Genomic DNA, 20,451 nt, shown 5'->3' with positions numbered 1-20,451 from the left:
AAATAACACCTGGACAAGGCATTTAACACAACCATACATATCCCGAAACATCATGCATTTATAACCTCAAAATTTAGCTTCTAGGATATCAGAATTTTTAGTTTCATACAACATCAATAATTCAAGCTAAACAACCCAATGAATTAATATCAAACATCCATAATTTCTACGAGTAATAATACCAAGCAAACATCTAAACATCATAGAAATAAACAAAAAAAAATTCTACCATATTACCTTATTTCCAATGTGTAAAATAACAACTATAAATGACCTACTCAAGTGCTAAATCTACCTGGATTACTCCCTTGGAAATTTTCGCACTGCTCACACTGCAATAGTAACAGTCTACAAGTTTAAAAAGGATTGGGTGAGCTTAAACACGCTCAGTGAATGATTAGAAATACAACCAAATAGACACACATTCACACGTTAAACAAAAATGATTAAAGCTCCACTAAATATACATTTTATTAAGAGTACACACTAACTTATTCATGTAACTTTAATCAACTCAGTTAGCTTAATTATCAACATGTTCAAGCATATATCACATATCAAAATATCACAATTAATTAAATCATATTTAACAATAGTTTGATACTTAAGACTATAAAATATAAAAGTCGGCTCAATTACCACACATCGGATAGATGGATCTCTGACACACCATATGACTCGTGGAGTCAACATATCCCAAAAGTGTAACATATAGCTAAGACTCTCCAACACACCAACATATCCCAGTGAATGGAGCTTACCTCAATTTCCCTAACCTCTCTGAAACTGTCTCGAGCCTCAATGCCCCAAAATACAACATATAGGTGAGTACTCATAAATACTATGGCATGCCAACTATATCCAACAGTCTCATAAAGTCACAAGGACAAAGTATCCACAATTAACCACATAATTACTTACTGATTTCCTGCACACTTTCACTGTATATTTGCATTATTAGCACAATGTAATCACTATCATTCAGCATGTAAATCATGCCCACAATTAACATATTACACAAATACTATCCCAAGCATGTGTTTCATATCATATTAGCACATCATAATTCACAATTCATATCACATTACTACATATCACACAAAGTTAACGAGGGAAATAAGAGAGCTTACACTTGGAACTTAGAATAAGGGTTTAGGCTACCCCAAACCTCCCATTTAACACTATGAACCTTTCTCTACAAGCAGCGTTTCTAAACACTCACCATTAGCGCTTTTGCCTAGTCACCAAAAGCTTAAACTAGCTTTTCCTTGCCTTTAGTTTTATTCGTAGAGGGTCCTAACAATCCAGGATCTTCAGCAAAGTAAATCACACAATACAAACAATTATCATTCAGCCAAGAACTCACCAAAATAAACTAAAAAAAAAGCCTAAGCTAAACACAAGCCCAACCGGTCTCCCATTCCCTCTACCACGATACCACAGCCTATAATAGGTGCCAATAGAGGTACAAAACTTTGAGTTTGTAAAATCTCAACCCTGTTTAGAAAATCTCTCAACATATGTTCCTTTGAGCCACACTTAAAACATCCACCTATCAACTTGTGGCACTCACTAATGCTTACGCTCACAATGTGCACAAAACAAAAATCTAGAACCACAAGTCGAACCTCTAGTACTAACCATAAGACTGCTTTACTACTTATTCTGACTCGGTTGAAACCTATGTCTCAAACTTCTACTAGAACTCTGATTATCACACGTTCTCTTAGGCAGTCATCTAAATGTACCATCAAAAATCCTTTTAGCCGATTCATTTACCGCAAAACGAGATGGCTCAGCCAAAGTCTCCTCAACTGCTTTGGCTTTCTCAACCAACTCATCAAACAACTTTGTGTTTTGAGCTACCAAGTAAACTCAAATCTCATGATTAAGCCTAAAATGAAACCTCTTACAATGGTCCCTCTTAGAAAAAAAAACCATCTCAGTAGCATACTGGCTAAGTTGCACAAACTCCGACTCATAATAAGCCACAAATAAACTAACTTAAACTAGATCCAGAAACTCCCAATTATAGGCTTTCATGTACTGCTCGCCCATAAACTTCCTCTTAAAAAACTCAATAAAATAACCTGAAGTCAAACAGTCAGCAGTAGTACCTCTCTTAACAGTATTCCACCAATGATGAGCCTCACCATCGAGTAGGGACACATCACAACCCAACTTCTCCTCGTTAGAATAGGACATCTGCTCAAGGATCCTTTCAGCTTCTTCCAACCAGTACTCTGTTATTGTTGGATTGGTCCCTTTTATTCTAAAAAAATCTTTACCACCCAACGCCCACAAACGTTCAAACAACAACCTACGATTAATAAGTGCCGGATTGGTAGGTGTAAGAGCAGGGTTAGCACGAACAATCTTATGAAATGCTTTTATTAAAGAGTCATCAACCTTATCATGTAGGTTCACTCTATGCAGCAGCATAAGAACTGCAGAGGATGTGGATGTACCATCCTCTTGAATGTTCGTATTCACATTCACACGTCTATGAGGCATATCGAATCTAATAATCTAACATACACAAACAAATAAAGGTGTGAGTGGCGGGGAAATGATCCAAGTCACGTTCCTACAAGAAAACTTCAGAATGAAGGCAATGTGTTCCATTCCTACCCTAATTTCATACAAACTCATGCAATTCAAATAGAGATATCTCAATCCATTCAAAAATTTAGAAAAATATGGACACAAGGGTTTTGTAACCCTAGTCCGTACATCAACAACTTAGGTCCAAGTGTTAAATAACTTAGGCTCTGATAGCACCAAATGTAACACCCAATACTTGGCCCAATCACTCAACCCGAGTAACAAGACGCTACACCACTGTCACAACATCACACAATCCATAACGATTCACTAGCATGCAAACGTCATCAAGTTTGAACAATTATAAAGATTCCAAGCCAAGAATAGCCTAGGCGACATTAAATTGTGATAAACATACATTAAGCAAGCTTGATATAAGATATAAGCATGCTTCAAAACCACTTAACAAAAATTACCAATAGGTCATGTAAGTATTGATACTAACTCAAAGGTATCAATGCTGATAACAAAATCGATACCAAATCATCATTCTTTTTTCCTACAAAAATTAAAGGTCAGCAATTATTGATACAAATCCAAAATGTATTAGTATTTTTACCCCAAGTATTAATACTCGAGAAATGGTATCAATTCCAAAATGAGCTACTGGTTTCATGCACATTCAAATTATCAGAGAGCCATTGATACTAATACTCGATTATCAATACATTTACATCAGACAACAAAATAACACCTAAATAGGGCATTTAACACAACCATAGATATCCAAAAAATCATGCATTTATACCCACAAAATTTAGCATCAAAGGTATCAGAATTTTTATTTCCATGCAGCATCAATAATTCAAGCTAAAAAACCCAATAAACTAATATCAAACATCCATAATTTCTACGAGTAATAGTACCGAGCAAACATCTAAACATCCTGAAAAAAACAACCAAAACACATTGCCTTATTCCCAAATTGTAAAATAACAACTATAAATCACCTAGTCAAATGCTAAATCGAGTTGGATCACTCCCTTGGAAATTTCTGCACCGCTCACACTACAACACTAACAGTTTGGAAATGTTTAAAAATGAGTGGGTGAGCTTAAACAAGCTTAGTGAATGATTAGAAATACAACCAAATAGACATGCATTCACACATTAAACGAAAATGATTAAAGCACATACTAACATATTCATGTAACTTTAATTAAATCATATTTAACGATAGTTTGGCCCTTGAGGCTATGAAACATAAAAGTGGGCTCTACCACTACACATCGGATACATGAATCTCCAACACACCAAATAACTTGTGGAGTTGAACATATCCCAAAAGCGCTGCATATAACTAACACTCTCCAACACATCGACATATCCCAGTGAATGGAGCTTAGCTCCCATTCCCTTATCTCTTTGAAACTGTCCCAAGCCGGAATGCTTCAAAATGCAACATATAGATGAGTTCTCACAAATCCGATGGCAAGCCAGCTATATGCAACGGTCTCAGAAAGTCACAAGGTCAAAGTATCCACAATAAACAACACACCAATTTTTTACACACTTTTACTGTATGTTTGCATTATTAGCATAACATAATCACTGCCAATCGACATGTAAATCATGCCCACAATTAAAATATTACACAAATACTATCTCAAGCATGTGTTTCATATCATATTAGCACATCATAAATCACAATCCACATCACATTACTACGTATCACACAGTTAACAGGGGAAACAAGAGAGCTTACACTCGGAACTTAGGATAAGGGTTTAGGCTACTCCTAAGTTCCCATTTAGCATTATGAACCGTATCTACAAGCAGCAATTCCAAACACTCACCGTTTGCACTTTTGCCTAGTCGTCGAAAGCTTAAACTAGCTTTTCCTTGCCTTTCACTTTACTCGTAGAGGGTCCTAACAATCCCAAAGCTTCACCAAAGTAAATAACATAATACACACAATTATCATTCAACCAAGGACTCACCTGAATAAACTGAAAGTAGAAGCCTAAGCTAAATTCTCATGAGACTAAAATTTTGAAAAGCTTAGCTGAAGCACAAAAATCTCAACAGTTACTTGTTCCTATTGCGTAAAACTGATTCTAACTGGCTAGTCATACGTCCAAGAATAATTCTCAACTTTCCAACTACTTAATACTATACGATTCATGGTTCTGATGTCACATCCCAAAATTTGAGTTAGTAGAAATTAGGTTAATGAACTGAGAATGTTCACATCTGAACTTTTTTAGATGATTTTTTACTCATTTGATAATAAATAAGTATCAAGTATAATGGTTGAGTAGTGGTGGAGTTGTCCTTGATGACTTGTGTTTGAATCCCTTCCTTCACATTATTTTCTATGTGGTGCAATTTTGCCTCAAACCTTAGCAAAGGTTACACCATGTTTTTAAAATAAATGTTGTAGGAATTATAATAAACTAGTGAATAATCCAGTGGTTAAGTGCTTAGTTAATTTCCTAAAGGTCTTATGTTCAATTCCCTATATTCTCATATTTTTATTTAGTTTTTGGCTCATAAAAATTTGGTCAAAGCTTCCATAACCGTCCACTCCTAGTTACCATGGAAAGAAAGATTCTACCCTCTTTTAGCTAATCAACTATCCCCTATAAACCCCCTTTTCACACCACATGTTCCCCTTTGATCCACTTTTCACGCCATTTCCCCCCATAGCTTCCATTTCCTCCCATTTACCAAGCTTGAACTGTCCATCCCACCTATGTTAGCCATCAATCACTTTTTTCTCTCATTTTTGTGTTTCCTACTCCTTTCTTGATCAATTCCTCCATTTCTCCTCCTTTCTCTTTCATTTTCTTCTTCTTTGAGCCATTATTGCACCTCTTTTTCTTCACTTCTATTCCACTTTCCACCACTATTAGTTAACCATACCACCTCCGCACCACCACCTCACCACCATCATGACCATCATTTTTCCTATTTTTCTTTTCTCTGCTAAAAAACTCGTCACTTCCACCTTAATATGTATCTTTTTAGTTTTGATAAATCATTTCTAGAATTTTATTACTTTTATCCCAAAAATATCCCATGCTATTAATTATTTCTTGGATTTATCCTTTCTCTCTTCTTGATCAGTTGATTCAGCAAAGATTTAGTTAAGGAATAACGTAAGTATGAGATGATATTAGGTACTAAATTATCAGTTCCTCCTCATCTTTTTATTGATATCCAAATTTAATATTTGTGTTCGACATCATTTTTTTTTATATTAACATCTCGTATACTGATCTTGTGTGAAGGGTCGATTGCTAACAACTTGGAACACCTTTGACTTTTGGGAAGTGAATCACATCTCTAATTCTAGTCATATTAACATAAGTGTGGTATTGGAAATCGAGATTAATCCATTTTTATTTAAAAGGATAACTTAAGTGACGATTTATTGATGGATCATTCATTTTTATTTAAAAGGATAACTTAAGTGGGTGTTAGAAGTTTTTCGTATTCGAGTGCTTAGATCAAGTGTGGGTTTTAACATCACACAAAAAGAAACCTATGTTTTATATTGTTAAAATTATTATTTAAATTATATTTGATGACGAAACATTATATATCCATTAAGATATATAAAACCCATCATCATGGACTATGGCAAGTAAGTGATTTGAAACCATTGATTTTGGTCATATGCATGATGTGTGATTTGTTGATTATTAATGATATGAAAATTATGAAAATATAATTCTCATGTTATGTGATCTTATTGCATATTTGATTTTCACATGATTTATAAAATGTGAAATTTTGGTACCATGTGTACATATGTGATTTGCATGTTAAGCATGCCTATGTCATTTTAAATGAAAAGTGATATAATGAGCATGTCTCATATGCCAAAGTGAAAAATGACTTTTAAGTGAAAAAGTGATTTTGGTCATATCACATGCATGGGGTGGGATATGTGAAATGTGAAAGTATGTGGCAATTTATCTGTATTAATGTGACATTATTCACGATTTTGATTATGTGGTAGTATATCTGCGATTTTGGTGGCTAGTCCATGATATTCATTATTGATATTTGAATTATGCAAGTACACACATTGAATCAAGTAATAAAGTGATAAGTTAGGTCATCTCAATAAGGATTGGTTAGGTATAAAATGGTCGAGTTATCATAATGAAGTATAATTAATGTTATGACGAAAATAATGATAAGCATGTAGCGATAAGTTTGAAGGAATAATTATGTCTGTAATATGAATAACTGATAAATAATGGAAAATGCTATGTCAAAATAAAATTACGAATGTAATGGCAAATTCGAGAATAATTAAATAAATAATATGTAAACGAACAAGTAAACGACTAAAAATGTTATGGCAAAGATACTACAGAAAAGGATAGAAGGTCCACGATGTTGATTTAGAAGGTCGGGATTACTAAGAATCTATCTTTACTGATAGTAATGCCTTGGCAAAATCATACTCAATCTAGTACTCAAAAGAGTTCTAAGATGGTCTGTTTCTTTCGAGAACAAGACCTCAAGCTACCTTACCTTAGGTGATATATGTATATAGGCATTTAGCACAGTACCCAAAATTGTATTATGTTCTTTCCGTATGAATGCTGCTTTATCTCTAGAGGCTGCTACAAGTATCTGGTTGAACACTTGCTCATATCATTCAATTTCAATCCCATTAACCTAACCTTGTCAGAATTAGATTAATTTAATGAACATGTTGTACATCCATCTATGTCTAGAGTTTTCAAACATGTAATTCTGAAAAGAATAATTGAATGAAATAGTGTATTAAAGTAGATCTAGGCTTCAGTCATTAAAGAAAATAATATTTTTATCAAGTAATCCCAGCTCTATGAGATTTAGCTCATGGTTTGGCAATTAAAATTCAAATCCAAAGTATCATTCAAGATTGTTTTCATCAAATCAATATACGACGAGTAATCAAGAAATAATGAAAGAACTTCGAGAAGATAGCTTCCACTTATCTAGCCCACACTCCAGCGATGTAGTTTCTTGTGGTGGCTGAGTGGGACTACCTTCGTCTTCCTCTTCTTGTCTCTACTCAACTGCTACGCTCTATTTTTCTGCTTAAGGATTATCCCTTGGGCTGCCTGCCCCCTTTAGGTTTTCCTCCTTTGGCTTTTATAATCTTTTTCCTTAGGGTAAATTCAACAATCCATGATTTTCTTCCCTTTATTTCAAGTAGTTATATCTGGTACAAATTCAACTGGGCCTAAGGCTAGTTCGCTTTGAATGCTAACTAGACATATTCCCGGCATTGCCATGGCATTCATGTTGACAAACCGTCCAACCCTTTGCCCCATCAAACCTCCACTTCTTTACTTCTTGTTCCCCATCCTACACATACCAAGCCGCCACCATACACAACCCTTCCACAAGTAATTAAAAATAACTAACATTTAAGTATACTCAGAGCTCCTAATGTAATATTAAAATAAAAAATACTAATGAAATGTCTTAAAATAAAACTAAATGTACCTAAGTACAGACAATTAGCTAGATCTAAAAGCATGAAATATAACTATTTTCAAGAGCTGTCACACCCTTAAACCTAAGTTATTGCTTGTACTCAAGGAAAATATACATGAATGCATGAATGCAATAATACTTACCTACGCACATAACCACCGTGTATTGCCTGTCCATTCAAAGAAAAATATATATACTTCAGTTCTCAATAATCTTCTATCTTTAAAAACTTGTTCGAGTTTCGAAGGTTTACTCAAAAAAGGTAGTACAAAAAATTGCTCTCTAAAAACAAAATTTCCTAAGTACTCAGTGTGCTTTCTAGCCATAGCAAACATCTTTTAATTTACTCAGTTCATTTGTTACCTAAACATAAGTTACTTTGTAACCCTTGCTCTAAGCCTTGTCAAAATATTTATTTGTATTTTTAAAAAATGTTAGTATACTAGGGGATTTAGCATGTCAAAAAATTCTTTAATTTGATAATCACAATGGAACATACATTGAATTACCTATTACTCCATCATGTCACAAGAGTTAATTATTTGACTATTATTATTAGTAACCCACACTGAGTTTTTAAAGCTTACCCCTTTAAATTTTGATTTTTTAGATAATCCAGGTTAGGATGGGCTTGGCTAAGGAGGCACTCCCGATCATTTTTTAGAAAATTTTATTATTATTGGTATTTGATATATTGGGTTCTGTTTATTTACTATGGACTTTGGTTTAGACGTTGGTTTTGGATTTTGGATTTTGACTTGGGATTTTTCTACATGGGTTATGTTTTAAAACTATCATTTAAGTGATTTGGAAAAATAATAATTTACGATGGATTTTTTTAAATAAAAGTGACAAATTAAATTCAATAAGGTCGATTTCAAAATTTATACTATGTCATCAAAAACTGACACTATTTGCTCACAAAACGAATATTTTACAAAATGTACGTTAACTTACGTTTTCAAAACAACAAATGAGGTTTAGATATAGAAATTTTTCCGCTGCAATGTTTTAATTGAACTACAATGTTTTCCCTAAAATATTCACATTTGATTTTACTTAAAACAAGATTCAAAGACATTTTGGAAAGGCGATTTTTAAAAAGAACATTTCTAAACGTTTTACTGCGCCATCGTCATGGCCAATGTGATCTTTGAGATTCGGTCATAATGTCAAGGCTGGGTTTAAGGGGTTACAGGAGTCTCTTATCATGTGTTCTTTAGACTCGTACTTGAAACATCCACATGTTACCTGACGACATTCTCTAGGGTCCTACATTCACAATGTTCGTAGAGTGGCTTACTTAGTGATCTATGTGAACTTCCCTTTTTAGTCTGGGTGTTACTCTAATGTCTTGATCCGTCTGGTTGAAAACTACATTTAACATATCTGCTAGTGTTATGTGAGTCGTGATCCCTCTTGGATGTTCAACCATGTTGTCCAGACACTGGTTTCAAAGACCCTACTGCATCTAGCGTAGCTTCTGGCCTTATCTCCTCGATAGTCTTCGCCTTATCAACCAACTCCTCAAAGCTCGTTGCGTCATGAGCTACAAGATAAATTTCAATGCCGCAATACAGCCCAAAGTGAAATATTTTGTAGTGATCAATTTCCTATAAGACCATCTTAACTGTGTATTGGCTCAATCGCACAAAATCTGCTTCATACTCAGCCATAGTCAATTCACCTTGTACCAAATTTATAAATTCTCGCTTGCGAGCTTCCATGTACTATTCACCCATAAATTTCTTCGGAAATGTCTCCAGGAAAAAATCCCAAGTTAATTTGTTCACAGCATTTCCCTGCTTCATAGTGTTCCATTTGCGATAAGCTTCACCAGTGAGTAGTGACATAGTGCATCCCACTTTTTTCTTCCTCAGTACAGGCCATTTGCTCAAGGATTTTCTCAACTCCCTCGACCTAATACTCAGCCTTGGTAGGATCAGTTCCTCTAACTCCACTATTGGCAGACGCTCTAATGGCAATCCTCAATTGGCAGGGACATGGTTCGCACCAGCATATCGTTGAAATGCTCCTAGCATAGCTTGTACCCGTGGTTCGAAATTCTCATCCAAAGCACTAGCCCTGCAAGATCGCACTAGTGATGTCAAAGTCCTATCACCTTCTAAAAGGTCCACAGTTCCATTAACACAACTTGTATTCACACTTTTGGGAGGCAATTTACTTACTCTAGATGTGCATAAGACATAAGCTTAAGCACATAAAATTATACATTCTAAGATTACCAAACACATTTGCACATAAAATTATAAATATCCTCTTAAATGTCTCCAGGAAGAAATCCCAAGTTAATTTGTTCACGACAGTTCCCTGCTTCACAGTGTTCCACCAGCTATGAGCTTCGCTAGTGAGTACTGGCATAGTGCATCCCACTTTTTCTTCCTCGATACAGGCCATTTGCTCAAGGATTTTCTCAACTCCCTCGACCCAATACTCTGCCTTGGTAGGATCAGTTCCTTTAACCCCACTGTTGGAAGACGCTCTAATGGCAATCCTCAATTGGCAGGGACATGGGTCGTACCAGCATATCGTTGAAATGCTCCTAGCATAGCTTGTACCAGTGGTTCGAAACTCTCATCCAAAGCACTAGCCCTGCAAGGTCGCATTAGTGATGTCAAAATCCTATCACCTTCTAAAAGTTCTACGGTTCCATTAACACAAGTTGGATTCACACTTTTGGGAGGCATTTTACTTATTCTAGATGTGCAAAAGGCACAAGCTTAAGCACATAAAATTATACATTCTAAGATTAACAAACACATTTGCAAACTTAGTTCACCAAAACACATATGTGAACACTATTCACCAAACATATCTGCGAGCATAGCTCGCCCAAAACATATTTGCAAGTATAACTACTAAGAAGGTGAGTGGAGGAGAGTGATCCAAAGAATAATCCTGCAAAAGAAATAGTTGAACGAATGCAATGTATTTTCCCAATCCTACCCCCAAAAAAATTCATTCATGACACTTCATACCCAATCCTAACAAGCCTATATAAACTTTGCCTAACCAAGCTGGTGAACCTATTCTACTTAGCTAGATCTGATACTAGCAAATGTAACACCCCATACCCAATCCGGTAACCAAACTCGAGCTATGGAACACCATATTAGCCACCTAAGTGACTCTCCATTAACTCCCAACCTAAACTCCATCACACCACATCTATAAAAGATGCTTAAGTTATCCAAGTGTAACGAAATATCATACAAGTCCTTACAACTAAACTCATTAAACCATCTTGTACACAAATAAGGGTTTTCATACTTTCTAAGTTAAGGGATCCCATATATATATATGTAAGTAAAATATGCACAAATATAAGACAACCCAAATTCAAGAACTCACTTCGCAGACTTTAGGGAATGCAAAGGCAGAAACATGTGAACCTATTTTGCTAGAATTAACTTAGCAACAATTTCCTGGAAACATATAAGAATATAGAGAAAGGAACTAAAAGTATGTTAATCCTAAGTATTTGTAAAACAATGCACTTCATGGACCATAGCAGTTTGTCTATTTAACATAGGAGTTCGCACTCCTGCATAGCTCGCACATTTAAGGACTTTTAAAGGGTAAGTTGTTTAAACATGGTAGGTCTCGCAAGTCACCTCTTAAAGTTATGCGAACATGGTTCGCAAGGTTTCTATAACTCAAAAACATTATTCATTTACAGATAGCACTTCACCAATCACTAGGTTCGCAATTTAGCAAAGTTCAACCCCTATCACTTCGCAACAACCCAGGTGAATTCTATAAGTTTGATAGTTTTAAAACATTCATGTTATTGTCTTTGGCATACTCTAATTATAGAAAGTATTACAATGTTGTCAACACTTAAATTAAGAAAACATCAATCAAACTTGGATGAAAATCTTATACTCAAAATACAGAGGTGTTTATAAAGTAATATTGGTTCACAGATAAAACATAAAGACAAACATAAGGAAACATAAAGAAAATAACTAAGTCCTAAAACAATTAACCAAGTCATCAAAAAGATATTTCTAAGCCCAAATAGGATTCCCCATTGCCTTTAATCCAGGGAACGCTTATATCACCTTTACAGTATACGAGATTCGCCTAGATCACTCGCCTCGACACCGCTCACCTTACGATCTAAATATTTGTAGTACTTAGAAAGGAGTGTGTGAGTTCTTGTGAACTCATTAAATAAACAGGAAAGAATAACCACCTTGTAGTACAAAAAATAAGTTAAGCAAAAACATAAGCATAGTTATTGAACTGCAAATAGAGTTTGCCATACTTGTGTGAGGTCCTGATTCGCGAACACTTACAGTCAGATAGCTTAGTAAAAACTTTGAGTTTCAAAAACAAAATCTTATTCATTTGATTATTCTTATTGGATAAGCAAATGTCCGTATAACACCTCAGAATGACTCAACGAGTCCTTAACATGTCCCATAAGTGTAGCACAAGGCTAAACACTCTCTACCACACCAACATGTCCCATTGAATGGAGCTTAGCTCGACATTCCCTTATCTCTCCAACCTATACAAGGGCTTTAATGCCCAAAACATAAAACATAAAAGTGAGTACTCACAATCCTATGGCATGCCATTATATCCAATAGATTCAGAAAGTTATCTTTTCAAAACATTAACTTAACATAGAGCTCGCAAATTACAAGGAGCTCACAAAACATGAAATCATATAAAGCTCACCATATAGAGCCCGCAAATTAATGTTCATAAAAAAATATTTGCAAAAATTCAATAAACAAAGTTACAGAAAGAACTTACTCTTAGAAATTAGGTCAAAACCCTAAGCTCCTGATTAACATTATGGTTTGCACATATAAGTGGCAATCTCTTAACACTCACCAATTTGCTAAAAACTTAGGCAAGTTTCGCTTTTCCCTTGTCTTTGCTTGTTGATGGTTCTATTGGGTTCACAATAGACATACATAATTTACGAACAGCACATTCAAAATACCCACAAAAACTTAGGAAAAATTTTAGATGGATAGTTTTGTTGGGTTCGGTTGTAAAATTTTTGCTAAGTGTTTATGTGTTGTAGCATCCGATATTTGGATCCAGTGATTAAGGTCGGGTAGAGGGTGTTACAATTTAATTGGTATCAAAGCTTTCCATTTAGTTGATCCTCTAAAAGATAAGTGAGAGTTAGCCCTGTATGCATAATACATCGGACCTGGCTTAATCCCTAAGGTAAGTTAAAGACTTTTGTTTATGGTCGATACTTTGGTGTATTTTTGACATTGTAGTAAGAAAAATGATTAGGAAAAATGAGAATTTCATTGATAAAAGATGAGGAAAAATACTACAAGGGGAATAAGAGAACTATTACAAGAAAAATAGATCAAAATTCTCACTTTCCTCCCTCAACTAGTTGATCAGCGGGCTCTATGAGGTTTTACCTGTTCGAGGGACCTTTTCCAGATCAGTTGAATTCTCTAAGTCCTCCTCCTCATCCTCCACTTTAAGCTCAGTGGGAATGAAGAAATCAATTGATTGCTTCCACTCCCTCTGGAAGCTTTCCTAGTTTTCTCCCTCAAGATTATAGACATTGGAGTTCAGGGACTCAGTAGAGACCTTTTAAAGACAGTTAAAATCTACCTGACTTATATTGAGAGGGCTCGCATCCACTTGGGCGTGGAGAACCATGTTAGACCTCATATTGAGCAGAGCTTCTGTTAGCTTTTCCTCGTATCCTTCTAGTATTTTCTCAAAGCATCTTCACTGGATTGGCGTAAACCTTCCAGCTCAGCTAAGTGGCATATTTCTTGGGCTTTAGGTTTCTCCTCCCAAGAGAACTCTCTAACCTTCTCCAACTGCGGTGCATTCGGCTTGTGTATCCTTATACTTAGCCTTCTAAGCTAGGATATAGGAGTTATCCTTGACAAGTTTGTAATATTGATTTAGAGGAATGCCCCACATATATTTTGTTAAGGAATAGGAGAGTTATCACACGCCAAATTTGATGGACTCGAGAAGAAGGCAAATAAATGAGAAGGTACCTATTTTAACATACTATTGTAGCGTAGCCCACCACTTTTTTGAATCTTGATAAGTTAAATCCTGGAGCATAATGTATCTACCTATGTAGAATCCAAGGTTTCTATCTCGGCATGTAACATCCCAGAGTAGGGCCTAGGAGTTTGGGGCCTAGCTTGCTAGGGTTGCCCGTGGGCCTGGCGACCTGGGTCTCTAGTAGGTTTGGCAAGTTACAATTGTAGGTTTGGGCCTAGTGAACTAAGATCGCTAGTGGACCTGGAGAGCTGTAATCAACGTTTTGGGTCGAGAGTTAAAAGTAGGAGTAGTCAAAGGGAAGTCAACTTATTTATAATGCACATAACTCTTTCCTACTCCTACTATGACTAAGGAATCCTAAGAATGTCAAAACACTTAGTGCCTATAAATTAAGCTCTTTTCATTAAAATTTCATATTTTGTTAAACAACAAAAGTCTCTCAAATCTCTTTGTCGATTACTTCTCTTTTTGTAAAGATCCTATGAAAACACGAACATAAAATGTAGTTCTCAGGATTTAAGGTAAGACTTTGTTTCTGTAAATTGTTAATGTTAGAAGTAATTCAGAAAAGTTTGTAACAAAGGAAACTAGGCTCACCAAAGGGCTAGCATGTCCATACTTAGGATCGTTTGTGTTTATGTATGAGTTTTAATGTGCTATTAGTGACTTGTGTATGTTGGTGAAATTTTGAACCTGGTAGAACTGTCTACAAGCAAAGACAAGGGAAAAGTGAAACTTGTTTAAAGCTTTCAGCAAACTGGTGAGTGTTCAAGGATCGCCCCTTGTATGTGTGAACCATAGTGTTAATAGGAGCTTATGGTTTTATCTTAAGTTCTGAGAGGAAGTATTCTCTATATTCATGTTTTGTGATTGTCATAATATATGTGTTTTTATGAACAGTGATATGCGAGCTAATATGAACAATGTTTTGTGATCTCCTCATGATTTGCGAGCTCTATGTTTAAGTAAATGTTTTGATGCTATAATATTCTAAAACCATTGGATATAATGGCATGCCATAAGATTGTGAGTACTCACCTTTGTGTTTAGTTTTTTGAGCGAGAAGCCCTAGGACAAGTTAGGAGGAAGAACAAAATGTTGAACTAAGCCCCATTCAATGGGTTATGTTGGTGTGTTTGGAAAGTGCTTAGCTTTATGCTTCACTTATAGGGCATCTTAAAACTCTGAGTCAAAGTAAGGAGTTATAAGGAGATCTGCTTATCTAATAGAAAAGAACATGAGAATAAGATTGTGTTTTCTAAAATACTATGTTTTACTGTTTTAGGTTTTCTGAAAACAAGTATCCGCAAACCAAGCTTCGCGTAATTATGACAAACCCAGTTCGCAGTACAGTAACCATGTTTAAGCATTTGTTTAACTTATGTTTTGTGCATACTATGTTGTTTCTCTTTCTTGTATATTCACTGAGTTCACCAGAGCTCATTCTATTTTAAACACTGTAGATAGTTAGATTGCACGATGAGTAGCAACGGAGCAAAGTGATCCAGGTGAAGTATAAACACCGAATAGGTGAAACAAGTGAACTCTAAACTTAAAGGGAATGTAGGAATCTACTTGGGGTAGAGATATCTTTCCATCTGTTGATTTCACCTTTTATTCTAGGACTTAATTTTATGTTTTTCTTTATGTTTATGTTTCTTTTACTTTTATGAACCGATCAAACTTTATATACAAACCTGAATTTTAAGTATATGAATATAGACCAAGTTTGAGTGATATTTTCTTAGTTTACAAGTTCATGCTTAAGTTTTCAATCTCTAACAGAGTGTTTGCCATAAGCAAAAACATGAAACAATCAAAACTCACCAACTTTTATTGAGTTCGCCAAAGTTGATGCAAAGCGACAGGGTTATCAAACTATGCAAAGTGCAAACCCTATCAATTGGCAAACTGGTAACTATGAACCTTTAATAGTTTTTGATATACGGAAAAGGAGAAACCCTACGAACGTTGTTCATAGTATCTAAGTACGTAGGGGTCGGTCTCAAGACTTACCCTATTTAACGAGACTTACTCCATGAAAGACTTAGACTAAGCGAGCTACATGATAGCACTACAAAGAACATAGGTTTTCCTCCTTATTAGTTAAATTGTTCCCATTTAATATCCTTAGCATATATTTTAGCATTTTCAGTTTAGTAAATTACATTTTATAACTCAGCGAAGCCTAGCCTATTTTATCCTTAATTTGCTATCTTTTTGCATTAATGTCGCTGCATGAGTTAATTCCAGATTGAGTCCAGAATTGTCGCTGCATCTGACAGCTGTCCGGATAAGAACTAAAAATGCGTAAGCTGTCCAGTCTAGTATAAGCAACCTGTACGTACAAGGATAGAATAATTCTGAGCAAAGGACACCTGTACTGTTGGAGGAAGACATAGAAGGTTGACGTGAGAAGAAATAAAGAGAGGAGGAGAGCTTTTTCTTGACTATCATCTTCTGCATCCTACCTTAAAGCTTGCAGCTATGGTAGCTTAAGCCTCCAACATGAAAATTGATGTAGATTAGCTTCTGACAAGGAGACCGAAATGTGAGACAAGAGGGAATAGAAAGATTTAGTCGAGTTATCTACAAATAGTATTCTCCACTCGATTCTTTCTTATTTCTTTCTAAATGCTGGTGATTACTCTATGTTTTCTATTTGTATGGAAGTACACACGAATTCTTGGTTAAATGTTATCTTATTAAATCTTACTTTATTGTTTAATCTTGGGGTTTGAATGTTTCTTAACACGGAAGTGTTATTGTAGTTAGTGACACTAGAAAGTGTAGTGACAGTTTGAGCCAACAAGCATTACAACGAAAGTTGACTGAGGATTAGAGGAATTTTCTCCACTTGTTCTTAATAGTGCCATATTGCTATCATCGAAAGGTGGGGTTAATGTGCATGTGTAAGCCTCAAATTAAATAGAGGAGTGACGCTTGGTAAGATATACATTCAAATTGATTGCCTCGACAATCACCTGTCGTTTTATACCTTGTGAGCACTTAGTATTCTATTGAAGATTCATGTTGGGGATCCCTGTTTATCATTGTCATATTTCATTTTATTATTTTCAAGTTGTTGCTCTGACAATTATCCTCACAATTTATCTCGTTTCTATCTAGTTATTGCACCGACATTAATAGACAAAAGACAACCATTCCTGTGGGATCGATATCCAAGAGACTCAAATCTGTCTACTATACTTGCATTGATAGTATACGCTTCCACATTATTGCTGTGACGCTAAACAACCGATCAAGTTTTTTGCGTCGTTGCCAGGGGATGGCATTTGTTTAATATTTATTTTTGTTTTTGTATGTTTTTTATTTTCCTTATATAATATTTAGTATTCACTAATTGGTTTTTCTTTGGTGCTATTTCTTCAACTTCATTTTAGGTGTTTTATGACCCGAAGCAATTCAGATTTTCTTACCGATTTTGATCCATAAATTGAAAGGACTATTCGGAGTAAACTTTGAGAACAAATAAATGTGGCTCTACCAGAGGACAATGCAGACATACCCCCGATGCAATAGCAAAATGTTAATAACCCATTGTTACAACACGATGCTCATATATAAAATAGGACTATACAAGATTTTGTAGCACCTGCCTTGGATGATTTACATCCGGGAGTTGTTAGGCCAGCAATCCAAGCTGGGAATTTTGAACTCAAGCTAGTAATGTTTCAAATGCTAAATTCTAATGGAAAATATGCTAACTAGCACATGATGATGCGAAAGAACATCTTAAATCATTTTTATTAATCTGTGTTTCCTTTAGTCAACAAGGCATTCTTGATGATGCCTTAAAGATGCAATTGTTTCCTTATTCCTTGTATGGAAGAGCCCGTACTTGGTTTTTTGGGCTACCTTCCGGATTAATTACTTATTTAAATGCACTAGCAATACATTTTTTTGCGATTTCACTCGCCAACAATGAATGCTCATCTTCGAAATGATATTACTGCTTATCATCAGCTGGATGATGAAAATCATCACCCCACATGGGAAAGTTATAAATCTTTACTTCAACGTTGTCCCATGCACGTCATTCAACCAGAAACACAAATTGAGATTTTTTTATAATAGGCAAAATTCACATACAAGGAATCTTATCGACGCATCAGCCAATGGACCTCTACTGGATCGTACTTATAATGATGTTGTAAGAATTCTTGAGAGAATTGCTCAGAATGATTATCAATACCCTATCTCTAAAGCTACACAAGCAAAAACTACTCTAGGAGTTTTTAAATTGGATGCAATAACCACACTAAGTGCTCAAGTTTTTTCTCTCACAAACATGATTAAAAATATGCAAGGGACTAGTGGCGTTGCACCTATACAAGTCGCTCAGCAAGTTGATGTTCATACTTTTTCTTATGAGATTTGAAGTGACAGCTATAGTTATGAAGATTGTCCACAACATGTAGAGAATGTATGTTATATTTGTAACATCCGTAACAATTCTTATGGTAACTCTTACAACAACTCTGCACGCAACCAACCATTTTGGGGAACTCAGAATACTGGACAAAATGCTACAACATTCAGATATGGGAATACATCTACTCAGGGTAATTATAATCCAAGACAAGAGAATTACAATCAACAACAGAAAAACTACAATCAGCACACTCAGATGCATCCACAACAAGGCCAGACACATCCACACCAAAATCTGATGCAGCCACAACACTCTTCAATACTGAATTAGCATGTTCAAGGACATTGACAGTAATCGTACACTCAAGCTTCTACTTCTGAACCGTTGGCAACTCTTGAGGCGTTAATACAGGAGCATATTACTAGTACGGAAGCTATCGTACAAGGGAATTCATCTTCCATTCGAGCATTGGGGGCACAATTAGGATAACTTGCTTCAAATTTGAATCCTCAACCACCAGGCTCATTACCAAGTGACATGGAAAATCCCAGTCCGAGGGGGAAAAAACACTATATGGTTATCACTCTTAATAATGGTAAACAAATTGGTGAGCCGTTTATAGACTCTACTATAGCACCTCAAGATACAGATGGAGTGATCACTGGTAAGAAGGTTGAATCTAAAGAGCTTGTCGATGCATCAGACAAAGAAGTTCAACAAATTGTCACTCATTTGCCTAATGTCTGACCTTTGAAATTGTCGACGCAATCAACGGTGTTGATGCAAGTAGATGTATCTCTACCTTTATCTTTCCCACAAAGATCCAAGAAGAATGAGCATGACAAGTAGTACCAATGGTTCCTGGACACACTGAAGCAACTGTAGATCAACATTCCTTTAGTAGATGCTCTGGTACAAATTATGAGTTATGGGAAATTTATGAAAGACCTCTTGTCCAAGAAGAAGGAGCTCATTGATATTGAAACTATTGCACTCACAGAAGGCTGTAGTGCTGTTTTGAAAAATAAGTTGCACCCTAAATTGAAAGATCCAGGGAGCTTTACCATCTCATGTTTAATTGGCAATCATTATTTGGGCAAGGCTTTATGCGACTTGGGAGCAAGCATTAACCTAATGCCACTATCTAGTTTCAAAAATATGGGAATTGGTTACATGAAATCTACTGCAATAAAATTACCACTACCCGATTGATCCTTGGCTCAACCTGAAGGGCAAATCAAAGATATCTTTGTTCGTGTGGATAAATTCATTTTTTGGGATGATTTTATCATACTTGATTGCGAGGCAGACAAAAAGGTTCCCATAATCTCAGGACGGCCATTTTTAGCCATAGGCTAAACTCTTATTAATGTTTACAAAGGTGAACTAACCATGCCACTTAATGGCGAGTAAGTCACCTTCAGTGTCTTTGAATCTATTCAATGCAAGGACAAAGAAGAATGTCATACTGTCGATGTGCTAAATGATCTAATTGAAGAATAATTCAATGACCAAAGCACAATACTTTCTGCAAAGTTTGCAGTGACATCTGATGCTAAGTCCTTAGATGATTGTGACAGCATGGTTGAAGCTAATAATCTTGTACTCAAGCATGGATGACAGATTGAATCCTTAAACATGGCCAACAAAAAAACCCTAATTTTCAAACCATCTATTGAAGAAGCTCTTACTCTGGAATTGAAACCACTACCTCATCATCTTAAATGTCTTTCTGGGTGATCACAATACTCTCCCAGTTATTGTCTTCCCAACACTGGATGTAACTCAAGAAGAGAAATTGGTCCATATTCTCAAGCAACATGAACAAGCTATTGCTTTGAGTATTACCGATATTCAAGGTATTAGCCCTTCTTTTTGCATGACAAACTCGACTTGGAAGATGAAGGCAAGTAATCGATTGAACAGCAAAGGGGATTAAACGAGAAAATGAAGGAAGTTGTCAACAA

Source organism: Gossypium hirsutum, chromosome D11 (genome assembly GCF_007990345.1).
Source record: "Gossypium hirsutum isolate 1008001.06 chromosome D11, Gossypium_hirsutum_v2.1, whole genome shotgun sequence".
In the NCBI taxonomy this organism is placed as follows: domain Eukaryota; kingdom Viridiplantae; phylum Streptophyta; class Magnoliopsida; order Malvales; family Malvaceae; genus Gossypium; species Gossypium hirsutum.
Note: the sequence above shows the minus strand (reverse complement) of the source record.